The sequence below is a fragment of the Sprattus sprattus genome (assembly GCF_963457725.1).
Source record: "Sprattus sprattus genome assembly, chromosome: 16".
Lineage (NCBI taxonomy): Eukaryota > Metazoa > Chordata > Actinopteri > Clupeiformes > Clupeidae > Sprattus > Sprattus sprattus.
In genome coordinates, this window is record NC_137914.1 from 1132800 (window position 1) to 1137799 (window position 5000).

A 5000-nucleotide genomic window follows, 5' to 3' on the forward strand; every position below is an offset into this window, starting at 1 on the left:
CTCGGAATGAGCGAACAAACACACACACACACACATATGCATTTGTAACGCAAACATACACACACACACACACACACACATTTGTAACGCATACACACACACACACACATTTGTAACTCATACACACACAGGCTCTGGCCACTAAGATGGTCAAGCTGCAGAGGCCAGCTGCCCAGCCCAGTTCATGCAAGGATGGAAGTGCAAGAATACATGTTCGTCCCTCTCTCCCTTTAAGAAGCTCTTGAAGGCCCAACTCTTCAGAGAGCACCTCCCTTCCTAACTGGCACCTTGGCTTAACCTGCACTTAAGCAGTAACAGGCCCGCACTTCTTTTTATTTTTTCTATGTTGTTTTCTATTTTTTTGAAAAAAAATAAGCAGTATTTATTGTTACACCAGGTTTTTAATGCTCTTAGCTTGACTGTTCTCTCCCTTGTACGTCGCTTTGGACAAAAGTGTCTGCTAAATGTAAATGTAAATGTCTTGAGGCTACAGGCATGCTTCTCTATAGACCCTGTGATTGGCTACAGGCATGCTTCTCTATAGACCCTGTGATTGGCTACAGGCCTGCTTCTCTATAGACCCTGTGATTGGCTACAGGCATGCTTCTCTGTGGACCCTGTGATTGGCTACAGGCATGCTTCTCTATAGACCCTGTGATTGGCTACAGGCATGCTTCTCTATAGACCCTGTGATTGGCTACAGGCCTGCTTCTCTATAGACCCTGTGATTGGCTACAGGCATGCTTCTCTGTGGACCCTGTGATTGGCTACAGGCATGCTTCTCTATAGACCCTGTGATTGGCTACAGGCATGCTTCTCTGTGGACCCTGTGATTGGCTACAGGCCTGCTTCTCTATAGACCCTGTGATTGGCTACAGGCATGCTTCTCTGTGGACCCTGTGATTGGCTACAGGCATGCTTCTCTGTGGACCCTGTGATTGGCTACAGGCCTGCTTCTCTATAGACCCTGTGATTGGCTACAGGCATGCTTCTCTGTGGACCCTGTGATTGGCTACAGGCATGCTTCTCTGTGGACCCTGTGATTGGCTACAGGCATGCTTCTCTGTGTTTTTACACGGAGTAGAGGGAGTCTGGGTCTGCTGCCAGCCTGCTTCAGTCAGTCAGTCTTTACCTTTTTCACGGTTGTAGTTGTTCAACTCTCGTAGTGGTTATATGTTGTGGTAAGCTCTCTGTATCGTATCTCTCTGAGCACATGCTGTTGTAGTTATGCCACTCTCATAGTGGTTATATGTTGTTGTAAGATAAGATAAGATAAACTTGTATTAATCCCGTTAGGGAAATTCAGGTGTCATAGCAGCAAGATTATGAGTTGAATAAAAGGGACAACAGAAATGGGAATCAAACATACACATAAAACATTACTAAACAAGAATGGGAGCATTCAGAGAATGCAAACCTCCGCCTTGTGACCTTGACCTTTGACCTTGACATCTGAACATCTAATCAATTAGTGCCATTATATTAACCAATCTCCCCACAAAGTTTGAGGGAAATCGGTCCATGTGTTTCTGCGTAATCCTGCTAACAAACAAACAAACATACAGGGGCGAAGACATAACCTCCTTGGCGGAGGTAATAATTAATAACAGTCCAGCTTCCTCCACTTGTTCTCCTCCCAAACCGCCTCCAGACCATCCAGTTAGGGGGCTCCTCCCAAACCGCCTCCAGACCATCCAGTTAGGGGGCTCCTCCCAAACCGCCTCCAGACCATCCAGTTAGGGGGCTCCTCCCAAACCGCCTCCAGACCATCCAGTTAGGGGGCTCCTCCCAAACCGCCTCCAGACCATCCAGTTAGGGGGCTCCTCCCGCTCTCTGATCGCATATCTCTGAGCACACGGTGTTTTGTATCCAAACATCCGAGTCTTGGAATCAAAGGATTTCCGCTATCGCTGTTGACTTAAGCAGATGTACAGTTTGCTAGGTTAGCTTAAGCTCTACTGTGCCGTTAGCTAGGTTAGCTTAAGCTCTACTGTGAGTTACAGTTAGCTAGGTTAGCTTAAGCTCTACTGTGCAGTTAGCTAGGTTAGCTTAAGCTCTACTGTGATTTACAGTTAGCAAGGTTAGCTTAAGCGCCACTGTGATTTACAGTTAGCAAGGTTAGCTTAAGCTCTACTGTGTAGTTAACTAGGTTAGCTTAAGCTCTACTGTGCAGTTAGCAAGGTTAGCTTAAGCGCTACTGTGCAGTTAGCTAGGTTAGCTTAAGCGCTACTGTGCAGTTAGCTAGGTTAGCTTAAGCTCTACTGTGCAGTTAGCTAGGTTAGATGACATCTGGTGTAAACCATGTTAAAGGAAGTTAAGTGATGGTAACTGGCGTAAAGTCAGTCCAGCAGGGATTAAAATTAACGTCGTCCCGTCGTCCCGGGGCCGTATTAAATTGTCAATGGGATGATCAACAATTTAATTTGGGACGACAAGAATTTCAGCCCGTTTTTTATTGCACTTGCAACTCATTTAAACGGAAAAGAAACGCAATTTCGATGTCCTTGAATGAAGACATTAGACACTGACAATAAATCTGACTTGACTTGAAATGGACTCGCGCCTCACGTTTGTGTTCTATTAGTGACAATGTTTTCAGAATGTTTCAGAATGTTGCGCTTGCTTCCCGCTCAAGCTCTGTAAGAAGTCATTTTCTCCAGTCTTTTTTAAAAAGCTCGTAGCCTCGAGAGCTAGCCTGCTAGCTAACTATCTTCTTCCAAATGCAGCTAGCCCATTCTCCTTAACACCTTATCTTTATTTATTTTTTTTTGCAACAAATAAAACACCAGCACTTGGACACTTTTGTGTGCTATCCCTGTCTACATTGTGTACAGTTCGTTTTGTTTGGAACCATTGTCTCCAAGCAGTTTTGGAGGCACCGTATGTAGTTGCTCATAGAATTGCTAAGCTTGGCAAACCCCATACAATTGCCAAAACACTGATTTTACTGGCCACGCAAGATGTGTAGAATAATGATTACAGCTGCTAAACTCAGCGCAATAACTATGTCAAATGACACTGTATCACGCCGATTATCAGAAATCAGTTTGGGTCCTATTTTCAAAGAGGACTACCGTTCATTTGCCTGGGTTCGGGATCCATTTCTCTGCTCAGCAGACTGGCTGTCAATAGACATGCAAGATCAGCTTATTGAGCTGAAGAGTGACAGTAGACTTAATCATCTGTTTACCACCTCCCCTCTTTCGTCATTCTGAGTAGCAATGATAACGGAATACCATCAGCTTTGCGAGTTTGTCTTAAAAATGCACGTTCTTTTCGCGTCGCCATATTTGTGCGATGCAGGCTTTTCAAGCGCTCAAAACTAAATACCGTAACCGCGCACAGATCGAGGATGACCTGAGGATATGTTTGTCAAACATTGCCCCGAGATTTGAGGACCTTTGCCAGGCAAAGAAAGCTCATGTTTCACATTTACTGACCTGTAAGATTTGTTTTTTAAAGATCACAAGAGGCCCATAATAATAACAGTATCCTAATGATGGCAATAATAACACATTATTATTCTGACTATATTATGATTATGATAGTAATAATACAAAAATACTAATTGGTCGACAAACATAAATTATAATAATAATGATGGTGATAATAATGATGATTATTATAATAAGAAAGCATGTAGGCTCACATAGCTGCTAATATTAATAGCCTACTAATAGGCCTGCTACTACTGAAAATAATAACAATAATGATAATAAATAGTTATAATAATTGCATGTATGGGCCTAACAATAACAATAGCCTAACCTTGACATGTCATGCATATCAATAACAATATGCTATCTATCTATAAATGGTGGTGTAGTTGAGGGCAGTGGCGGCGGGCGATGGGGGGGGCCCCAACTACCCCTAACCAGCTTTGGGGGGGCCCAGCTTGCAAAAGTTTGAGAACCCCTGATGTAGACCAAACAGTCCGCGTTTAATATCACCATTCAATCCCAACTACTACCAGTGATTATTACGTCCAGGTCCCATCTCTTAGTCTACTCAAATTAACAAATAAATACATAATCGTTTTTCATAAAATTCGGGACGGTTCCGGGACGTTTCGGGACGGTTCCGGGACGGTGGTGAAAAAAGTTAATTTTAATCCCTGCAGTCCAGTTCCCACAGACTGAAACCACGGCGTAAATTCAGTCTATCCCCTCTTTATCAGCTGAGGCCCCAGGATCACAGTCCTCTTTATCATCTGAGGCCCCAGGATCACAGTCCTCTTTATCATCTGAGGCCCCAGGATCACAGTCCTCTTTAGCAGCTAAGGCCCCAGGATCACAGTCCTCTTTAGCAGCTAAGGCCCCAGGATCACAGTCCTCTTTATCAGATAAGGCCCCAGGATCACAGTCCTCTTTAGCAGCTAAGGCCCCAGGATCACAGTCCTCTTTATCATCTAAGGCCCCAGGATCACAGTCCTCTTTATCAGATAAGGCCCCAGGATCACAGTCCTCTTTAGCAGCTAAGGCCCCAGGATCACAGTCCTCTTTATCATCTAAGGCCCCAGGATCACAGTCCTCTTTATCAGATAAGGCCCCAGGATCACAGTCCTCTTCATCAGCTAAGGCCCCAGGATCACAGTCCTCTTTATCAGATAAGGCCCCAGGATCACAGTCCTCTTCATCAGCTAAGGCCCCAGGATCACAGTCCTTAGAACTGACTACTATCCTCTGAGTGAGTCCATCTGCCTGAGAAACCAGGAGATGTAAAGCTATGTAAGCCGATGTTAACCGTGTGAAAGGATGTAAAGTGATGGAAACTGTTACAAGGATGTAAACAGTGTAAAAGGATGTAAAGCTATGTAAGCCGATGTAAACCGTATAAAAGGATGTAAAGTGATGTAAACTGGTGTAAGAGGAAGTAAAGTGATGTAAACTGTTGTAAACCGGTGTAAAAGGAAGTAAAGTGACGTAAACTGTTAAAAGGATGTAAACTGGTGTAAAAGGAGGTGAAGTGATGTAAATTGATGTAAACTGGTGTAAAAGGAA

At 44.0% G+C, this 5000-nt stretch overlaps 1 protein-coding gene across 1 annotated transcript in view; it reads left to right on the forward strand.

Annotated features, from left to right (window-relative positions):
* The window catches only part of actr10 (actin related protein 10), a 19877-nt gene that overhangs the window by 13600 nt on the left and 1277 nt on the right, over positions 1 to 5000 (forward strand). The gene's annotated exons all lie outside the window — the stretch shown is intronic.